Here is an 11,345-nt window from a genome sequence, read left to right on the forward strand (position 1 = left end):
TTATAATATCTGTGAGAGCTCCCAAATACTTAATGACCCATTTCTGACCATCTCTTCCTAATTTATACCACCACATCTGAAGCCGAAATAGAAACTCATCTACATCTGTGAACGGTGGATTTTGGATGGTGCTCATTTTGTACCTGTGAGTGATTTTAATTTTAAAAAAAAAATCAAGACTCATTTGAAAAAATCATCAATATTTCTAAAAAAAATTCATAAAAAACACTTCGATGAAGAAGATTTAAAGGCTGTGTTTGCTAACCGGCCAATTTTTTTAAAAAACAAAAATGACCAGAGGCGACTGTTCTTGCAAAAACAGCCTTCCGGCGCCCTTTTGGGGACATTCGGCATATTTTGGACAAGAATGGCATCGCCTTACTTATGACAACGACATTTATGTACCCACATTTTTATTTATTTATTATCTCTTTCTTTTTTTTTTTAAAATAGCTGGGCCCAATGTAGGTTGCCTACGTATCTCACATCCGGCGAGAATCAAACTTAGGTAGTTCGTAATAATAAAACTATTTTTAAAAGAAACACAAAATTTCCTTCTTTTGTTTTTCAAAATTTCGAAAGAATTTCAAAATATTTTGGAAATTGTTTTTTTTTTCAAAAAACAACCAATTTTCTTTCTCAGTCCTCACCTTGATTTTCCTTTTTTAACTTTTTCCTATAAGCTGGTCAACATGCAAATCCGAAACAAATGAATGCACAAGTAAGATGCATCAGGATGGTCTTTTCATTTCAGGGTACACCTGTCCTAGACAGACCCAACCCCTGTGTTGAGTCTCCGAAGTCAAATGCACATGATGCAAACAAACGTTCCTACTAGGGATCCGGCATGAAGCTGAGTTATTCTAAGTGTAAAACCTGGGGTATACTATTCTAGACTTGGCTTACCCAAGCGGACAGCTCGAGCCGAAGTGAGGGCAACGTACTGGGAGCACAAAAGTCTACCCGGCCTAGTTACTTGGCCCAACTTCGTTCTATTTGGTATGACTTCTAACAGAAAGGTGGGTCACGCACACATGTGCACCATAAATTTAAAAGACTCAGAAAGAAGAAGGGTTTCGTAACAGTTTATATATACAATTCAGATAATATCAAAGCGGTAAAAAGCAACATTTAGCACATTAGGCCCAAAAATGTAAAAATTAGATAATAATAAAGCCAAATATAACAGTTATTATAAGCTCGAATTCTTGAACCCTGAACCAGAGATTCTGTGTTCGTTCCCCAACAGAGTCGCCAGAGCTATCACACCTCATTTTTTACCTACACCCATCATAAGGGTGTAAGGGAGGTTTTCCAATTAAAGTGACATTATTCGAAATGGCATTATCTAATTAAAATTCAGAGTCTCCACTTAGGATAATTTATGATGTCCCAAGTCACCGGTTCAAATCCCGAATCGAGGAAAAATTGACTCCGTTTAACAGTCCGTGAATTAGAAATTCGGGTAAGGAATTCTGTTAACCCGAGAGAAGGTATTAGGCATTCCCGAGTTTCGTGGTTCTAGCACGGTTGCTCAACTATTATTATTGGCCTAATTATCTGATTTTTAAAACATTTTCAAACCTGTGTGCATTTTTCAACTATTAAAAACTTTTTAAATCACTTGATTTATTCGTAAATAAAGAATTGAGTTACGCGTACGTATACTCTTTCCCTTTGGCGCGTCAAAAATTATGTCACGCGAACGTGTCTACAATTAATAACGCTTTTGTTTATTTAAGAAAATTTTAGTTGAAGCTGCGCGAACGCATCCCTCGAGTCCCTTTTTTTTAGAGTTAAATTTGCAATTATGTTACGCGAGCGTATACATAATCACAATACTAATCTAAATCGGTTCTAAAGCAAACTACGATCGTTCAAATAACAAAAGAAATTTGCGGAGGCCATGAAAAATTCAATTGATGGCACACCCCGGTTTTAAAAGAGTTAGTATTAATTATCTGAGGGTCATACATTTTGGGATTTTATTTGGCATGGCGCACCTCGATTCTAATTTTCTAAAGGAAATTCAAACTACGCTTTTGAGGGCCATAACTACATCTTGCCTAATATGGCGCACTTTCAAGAGCCCAATTAATTAATTAAGGAAAGGCTTAAAGAAATTATAATTACTTTCGTCTAAAGTTTAAACTTAATTTGCTAATCAAAGAAAACATTACACGGAATCCGTTCTATTTTATTCCAAAGGTTGGCCTGGCCTGAAGCCCAATTGCCAATGGCCTATTACTTGACAAACATGAGCACCATTGGGCTCACAATGCCGCACAAATCGAGAACCGAAAATGCATAAAGGGGGAGGGGGAGTTTGGCGCAAAGGGACTGATGCTGATAACCCAATTTGATGCGTCAACCTTAACAAATGAGGGAACACTACATCTTTCATAAAATCTTTGAACCTGAACCAAATATTGACTCCCTTAATCACATGCAAAGTACACTTGGACACCACATTCATTCTATATTGAAATATACTCCTAGTGAAGTCACGGGCCTTATGCAAATTATGCATCATTTAACAACAAGGTTCAGATACCTAAATTCATGCAAAATTCCAACTTCAGACCAGCACTCTTAACAAAACTACATGGCTCAAGACTTTCTAAAGAAAACCAAATGCAAAGAGTTAAGCCAAATTCAAAGATTCTCAAGTCTGATTTCAAACTCAAATTCCATTTAAAATCCTTTTAAAATCTAAAGGGGCTATGCATGAACAGAGGCAATACTAAGTTACAAACTTCTGAAATCAATAAACTATACTTCAAGCTATATATATAGGCGAATCTGAACACATGATTGACGGGATAAATAGACTTAGCTCAGATTCATCAGTCAAAACATGAACGATTTAAACTGGCAAGTACATAACCCATACCTATGGAAACGACACTCAAAAACCAACCAACCTCACAATCAAGCTAAAGAATCAAAGTCCTCAGTTAATACATATTACGCAAAATCTAAGAGATTTCTGAATTGACTACATTCAAAACAAGACCCATATGTAATCTTAAGATAAACATGCAGTATTGATTACATGATTAACTACACATGGGAAAGCTTGGCTAGGAGAAAACATAAAACAAAATGCAACAAACTTGAAAAGAAACTGGTAACGCAACAGAGAAGTAACAATGGTCCATTTCTTCAACTGGAATTACATATCTTCACACAATAGCCTAAACAAACTTCATTTCCATTCATGTTTCGAAAGAGATACTTGGGAATAAAGGGAAAGCAAAAAGAAGTGAGGGATCAGTAGGCAGCAGCAGAATTGATTTAGCAAGGAAAAAACAGGCAGCAGAAGCAGTAAAGCCCAGATTCAACCAATTGAACAATGAAATCGATTTGTGAAATCCAATGGAATAGTAACCAGGCAACAGAACTTAACCCAGAACTTTCAAAAATCAGTTTAAAACCATTTCTTCGATACCAAAGAGAAATCAGAAACTGTTTCGAAATGCCAAAAACCTCCAGATTCAAAGGAAGATCAATGGAACAGTAGTTCCTTTGTAGTATACTGTATTTTCCGGGAATTTTTAACTCTCTGAAAATCTCTTCAATATTTCTTTTAGTATTTTTTTCAGAAAGTGTTCTTCTTCATTTCCAGTATTTCAGAATCTTTCGTGTCCTCTCTTCTCTATCTTTTACTATATATCTCCCTTTCTCAGAATGTTCTGCTTCTCTTTTTTTTTTGTTCTCTGATTTTCAGACTTTAAATAGGCATTCAATTAGTGTCATTCCCATTATCAATTCTACTTTTTATTTCTTAACTATCCACTAATTTAGTGCTTTTAATTAATTCAGTAATACCATTTCTACCCTACCACTATTGAGAAGCTTCCTAAGCTAGGTAAACAATCTCCTTTATTAAATAATTCTCAGACTACCCCTTAAGTTCCTAATTATTCAATTAGAATCTCTGAAAGTTCTAAACATTTACAGAATTGCTAGGCAACCAGAACCAAAGGGCATCAGTTTCTGAAACCTAAATAGGTTTAGCATTGAAACAAAGTCAACAATAACCCTTCATATGAACAATCTGAACTGACATTAGCAAGAAAAGAACAATAAATAGCCTATTTGAGATTCGACCTTTGACACATTTAACATAATCATTTTAACAAGGAATCAAAACATCACGAGGATACTAATATGCTGCCTATTAGAATAATATAAACATAAATTGAAAACTGGAAACCTACTGATTCAATGGCAAACTCATGAGCTTAAACAACTAAAACAGAAGCATGGATACAAACCTAAAACTAGACAGAACGGATAAACCAAAATTAGGGCACAATCCTTTTTTTTAGGAATTAAAATAAAAGCTAAAGATGGACAGAAATAAATGAACAAACAAATTAACCTAATAGGAAGATACTATTATAATTTCAATCCAAAGTCAGACAACTAAGATACACAAAGTAGAAAAGAAGAAGAGATAGAGATGAAACAAACACTAAACGAACAGAAATAATGAAGGGAACTTACCGGCTAAACTTGAAATTACACTCGATACTCTGATTCATCCGAAACTGATGTCAATCATTTGTTCTTTGTCAAGAACAAATGAGCAGCATCGATTTTGTAGTGAATCAATCCTTCTAATGACGAAGATTAGAGGTCTGGATCGATGCATGTTATTAGGTTCATGGGAAACCGATTTTAAACTTTTAGGGCTCAATCTTAGATTTGAGATTCGAGAGGTTCTGGAAAGATTCGAGGGAAACAGATCGAGGATTTGGAAAGAGGCGGTTGTGGTGGTTCTGGGGTGTAATTTTGGAGGTGAACGGAGCCGGCGCCGCCACCGGAAGGCGGTGGGGTATGGTGGCGGCTGGTCTTTAGGGTTTGGGTGAGGAAGATGAGCGATGAGATGGAGGGGTTATGAGGGGTTTTGGTATTATTAAAATGGGTGATTTAATTTGAGCCGTTGGATGACTGAAATCCAACGGCTCCGATCAAAGCTTTTAAACAAAACGGGATCGTTTTATTTGACTGGGGCTGGACTGGTTCAGGGGCGGGTAATGGGGAAGGTTTTGGACCGTTCGATCAGGTTGATTCAATGGTCCAGATTGAAACACCTGAAACGACGTCGTTTGGTTGAGGCTGGAGACGGATCAGGTTGAAGACGGGTCTGGGCTGGTTTGGGGTGGATTTGGACGTGTTTTGTTTGGGCTTGGGGACCTTTTGGCCAAATTGGCCCAAAACCAGATTTCTCTCTTATTTTCTTTTTTCTTTTCAATTTTCTTTCTAATTTCTTTTTCAAAAATTAAAACTTAAAAATCCTAAATTAAGCTATAAAAACCCAAAGTATCTAAAAATACTAATTATTTCTAAATAATAATTATCACACATAATTAATACCAAATTAAAAGAAAATCGCAAAATTTTGACATTAAACACTAAAATGCAAAATACGTTATTTTTTTTTTCATTTTTGTAAAACAACAATTCACTTAATTAATCTAAAAAATGTAAAATTAAATCCTAAATGCAGATACTATATTTTTGTATTTTCAATGCATTAAACATGTACACAAACATATGCAAACAATTAGGGAAATAGCATAATAATTCCTAAAAATAACACATAATTAAAGAAAAGACCTAATTTTGGGAATTCTTTTGGAGTAATTCATATGAGGCAAAAACCACGTGCTCATAAGTACAGATACAATATTTAATAAGCATTAAATACTAAAAAACGTTAGAGAATCTGTATTGAATTACAATGATTATGTAACGTAGCACATAATGCCTTTAAATGTCTATAATGGCCTTATTATGACAAAGGCAAAACGTATATCTTAAAGATAGTTATAAAAGGAAGAGAATGGATCATTTGTAAGGACGGGAAATTATTATCTGAATACACTGGTTTACTTTTTTTTCTTTTGCTTATCTGATTGTTAGCAAAATTACTTTCTTTTATTCAATTTTTGATTATCAGTAACTCGAGTTCTTCTAAATTAAAGCTTTGACCGAAATTCCATTTTTTGGTTAAACAGAAGTGTCATTATTCAAATCAGATTAGTACTTCAATAATATTACCTAATACCATATTTTAAATATTTAACTATAGTAATATTCTTATTCAATAAGAATTCCTTTTCAAATAGTAAAGGTAAAAAAAAAATCACGAATGACATGTTCCCGAAAAAAACAAATGAAAATACTTTGTAAATCTCAAATAATTAAAAATCACTATATACCATAAATAAATTTAAATCAAAATGCAAAGTCATAATTGTAGTCAAGAAACCTACTTATATTCAACTAAACTTAACCTCATTTAAAAATGCCAAAATATCTCATAAATTATTTTGTTAGAAAAATTGATAATATTTCATATAAATCAGAATGTATAAAAGTTTATAAAAAGACTTTGACCATCTCCGTTATTATCCTAAACCTCATACTTCCTATTGATCTTTTTAATTATTTTATTTATTTATTTTGTTTATAATCTATATATAGCTTAATGTAAGATTTTTATAAGGTAAAATTTTAATGATTTTAAAATTCTACATATAAGGACTTTCGATATAGTTCAAACAAGGAAAAATTTAATATGTAAGATTTTAGTTGATTTTAAATTCCTAAATACTTAGATAATTAATTGAATGATTGTTCCTAAATAGTAAAAAAAAATTACTATTTTTCTTAGGCAAACTGTATTTTTAAAGGGTAAAAAATGTGAAGAATATTTCACTATGGGACTTTTTGTTTTTAATATAGTATAGAATATTGGAAAATAACTATTTAAAAATAACATGAAATAATTTTCAAAGTGTATCTATATCATAAAATAAAAACTAACATACAATTATATGCTCCTAAAAATGATAAGTACTAATCATGGATAGGGAATTGTACCCACTTTAAAGGATCAACTAACTGACAAAATACGTCTCCTTTTATTTTTCTCGCAACGAAAATGCAAATTGTTCAATTTATTTAATCAATAAGAAATAATATAGAAATTATTTTTAACAGATTAGAAAAGAAGAAATCACTACTTTTGTCGTCTTGGAGAAAACTTTCTTTTCTTTGTCCAATTATATAACCATGTGTTTATTTTGGATGCATCCAAATGTTAATTTTTTATGGAGTAAGCGTCCATAGTTAAAATTAAATTACTTGTAGTTGAAGGACTATGTTAATACTATCCTAGAAGGTGTAAAAATATAAATTTCATGTTAAAATCAGAATAACAATTTATTTTTTTTCAACCAAATCTCATGAATTTAGTTTTAGTTTTTTTGTGTCTGTATAATCAGTTCTCATCTAAAATTGGGGCTTTTTAAAAGTAAGCCTGATTTAATTAAAAGAATCTTTTGATTTTTTTATATTATATAAAAACATTTTATGAGAAATAAGTTACAAAAATAATTTGCATGTTTATTTTCTAAAAATGTTTTTATATGAATTCCTTTTATTTTATTGATATGAGTTAGAATAACTAACCAATTTTTTGTAGGGAATGGAAGATCCAAACAATCTATATTATTATAAAAGCATGAATATAATATCGGTTTACAAAAATAACCTTATAATATTAAGCATAAAAACTTATAATAAAACAACATAAGCGAAATTCTAGATATTAGCCTTATAATCATATTAGTTGTAGGACATAATACTGCACATTATGACTACTAGAAAAACATGAAAAAGTAACACTTACCGTTAAAAGTTCATAAGCATTCTACAATTTAAACTTCAAAAGAGATGATGAAAATCAGAAGGACTTTTTCGTTGCCCGGCATATAATCACTATTCACATATTTATATTAGAAATTGTGCTATACATATATGTAATATCCAGATTTTGTGTAAATATCTTACTTTCGCCACCCCCAAAAATATGCACATGCATATATCATTGATTAATTTATCTATCTATATCTATATTATTATAAAAGCATGTATACAATGTCGGTTTACAAAATAACCTTATAATATTAAGCATAATAATGCATATTAAAAGGACATAATCGAAATTCTAGATATTAGCCTTATAATTCTATTAGTTTTAGGACATATACTATACGTTAGGAATCCTGCATGATTACCTTTAGGAATCTTATCCTAATACCTATAGGAACACGTTATGTTTCCTTTTAATATATTTACTTTCGGGGTAGAGACGTGTTTTTAGTCATATTATTCTATTACTTTTAGGATATACTTCTTAAAATTTTCTCTTACTAATTTAATTTGAAAACGTATTATAGTGTCCTATTACTAATTTAATTTGAGAATGTATTATATTGTCCAAATCAATTAAGAAAAAAGAGATCATGTATTATTATAAAAGCACAAATATAATATTAATAGACCAAAATAGCCTTAAAATATTAAATGAAAGAACTCATAGGAAAATGATATAACTGCAATAACCTATTTTTTGGACTAATTTGAGAATGTATTATATTGTCCAAATCGATTTAGAAAAAGGAAGCCTATATTATTATAAAGGCACAAATACATTATTAATAGACAAAAATAGCCCTAAAATATTAATGAAAGAACTCATAGGTAAAGGACATAACTACAATAATCTATTTCTTGGACTACAATACCTTCTATGCAAATTTTTAATATTTAATATTTTTTTTAAAAAAATTATCTATTAAATTCTTATTTAAAAATATTTAGGAAGGTTTAATAAAATCAATTTTTATAATAGTCCTCCATATTGGCTATACATTACCACTCCATAATGTCCAATACCAAGAAAAATAAAAGTAATATTGATTGGGCTGCATAAAGAGTTGAAATTGAGGAAAATAATATCCCCACGATGATATATTTTTATATTATATTTGAACTGTTTTCCTACTCAAATAACCATCACAAATATATATCAAAGTAGAGCAAATGTGCTAAATTTATAAGGAAAGCAAAATTGATAATATGGGATGAAACACTTATAACTAAGTGTCAAACGATCGAAACAATTGCCCGGAGTTTTAGAGATATATTGAATGTTAATGAACCATTTGGTGAAAAATTAATGGTTTGGAAGGTGATTTCTATCAAGTACTACCAGTAGTTCCAAAATCGACAAAAGCAGAGACTGTAAAATCTAGCTCGCCAAAGTTATACTTCTGGCCTCAAAGAAAAGATTCAACTGACAAGAATTATAAAGCAAGAACAGATCCAGTATTTAGTGTCTTCTTGCTTTATGTCGGAAACGAAATAGAGCATCCAATAAAAGATGATTTGATTCTTCTCGAATACTTGGTTACAAATCCCAATGCTAATAGTAGTGCATTTAATAAGAGAAATATTTCTATCATTAGATTAAAACACAATTTGCAAATCACATGATAGAATTAAAAAGTTATCATAACTAGCAGAAATGAATATGTTGATCAACTAAATAAAAGGTTGATTGCAAAATTTTATAGTAAAAATAAAATATTTTTTAGTTTTTGACTCAGCAGAGAATGATACCAATAATTACTACCAAGAAGAATACTTAAATACATTAATATCAAATGGCCTTCTACCTTACACATTTGTTGTCAAGTTTAATATTTCTTACGTATGTTAGTGTCACTGTATATATAATAGACTAAGTTAAAATTGATCTTCCATTGTATATAGGTTGTTTTTGAAAAAAAATATGCTCGTCATGCTACTGAAAAACTTAGATATACCGAATAGCTAATGTAATAGCACACATATGGTATATAGAAGTTGTGACAGTAATGTCATACATGCAAAATTATGATACTGGTCAATGTGCTTCTAAGTATATTCTTATCTCTAAATTCAACTTTGGTCTTTCAAAACTAAGGAATATTCTTTTAAATTTGTGTCAAAATAATTTTTAGCATGTTTATGTTTTTCAAATATAATAAATAAATCACAAGGACAAACATCCTAAATATTAGATTGTGTTTACCACAATATATTTTCTTGCACAAACAACTATATGTTGTACTTTCAAGAGGGATATCAAAATCGACAACAAGAGTTCTGGTTAAGGTAGAGTAACCAATTAGGAGGAAACGTACACACACTAAAATATCGCCCACAAAGAAGTGTTCGATAAGATACCATCATATTAAATACTTTTAAATTATACTTCCTCCGAACCACTTTAAGGTTAATATGGTCAATTATATTGTTAATTAATGATAAAAGGTGAATTCCTTAATATGTGTGAAAGCAACTAAAAAATCACTTAAAGTGGACCAGAGGAAGTACTAATACATTATTATCTAACTGAAAAAATTGATCATTTGTGTAATGATGTCCTTTTATTTTAAATTCATCTATTATGCTAAGGTAATAATATTTTTAGGTATTTAGATGACTATTATATATAAAATTTCTCTCATTAATTAAATTTTGTTGTTCCTTTATATAATTAAATGCTTAAACCATCACGTGTCATTATTAACGTACAACGTACGTTCATAGATACTAGTATGTATAAAATTTGTAAATATGTCATTTTAAACTAATAATCATACATGAGATATAGTAAAAAAAATCATAACTGACATCCTTTTAATTTGCAATTGTCTATCAAACATCCACATTATTAATTTGCTTATACTTTATTTAAACATAGAAAGTATTCCTAAGATAACCTGCATATCAATGGTATATTTTTTGTAACGTCAATTATAGTATAAACATAATCATTATCAAATAAAAAAGGTAATTTCTTTCTCCCCCGGAAAAATAAAGGAGAGGAGCATTCAAAGATTGTGATTTCAAGTTCACAAATATGACGTCCTTTTGTATTTAGATAGCTAAAAGAGACAATTTTTTCTCATGCGGGAAAAAAGGACTCCTAAATCTTAACAAAACTGTAAGTGGGCGAAATGTTTACATGTAATCAGTTAAAACAAAAAAAGGAATGCGTAAACAATTTAAACTATGAGAAAAAAAAGGACTTCAAAACCTAAAAGGAAAGGAATCATAAATATTAGGGAAGTAAATAATTATCTATTCCTAACCTTATCAAAAAAATTAATTATCTATTCCTAAATATAAAAAAAATAATTAAATATTTACTCCTAAATATTAGGAATTATTAAATGACTATTTCGCCTAATATGAAACCTAACGTTAAAGGGTAAAAAGGCGAACGACATTTCGCTAAGGACCTTCGTGCTTTTAATATAGTATAGATTATTGGCCATAAAGAGCCGTCATTGATTTATTCCTACTGTTAGTCACCCATCAATTACCCTTGATAGTTCCCAGTCGAGCTCCAGACTCGACCCTGAGACCCTCGAATAGGCAAGCCCGAGACCCCAATTATTAATCATTTTGTTTGGTTATCACCGTGCTTTCAA

The sequence above is a fragment of the Nicotiana tabacum genome, chromosome 3 (assembly GCF_000715075.1).
Source record: "Nicotiana tabacum cultivar K326 chromosome 3, ASM71507v2, whole genome shotgun sequence".
NCBI lineage: Eukaryota > Viridiplantae > Streptophyta > Magnoliopsida > Solanales > Solanaceae > Nicotiana > Nicotiana tabacum.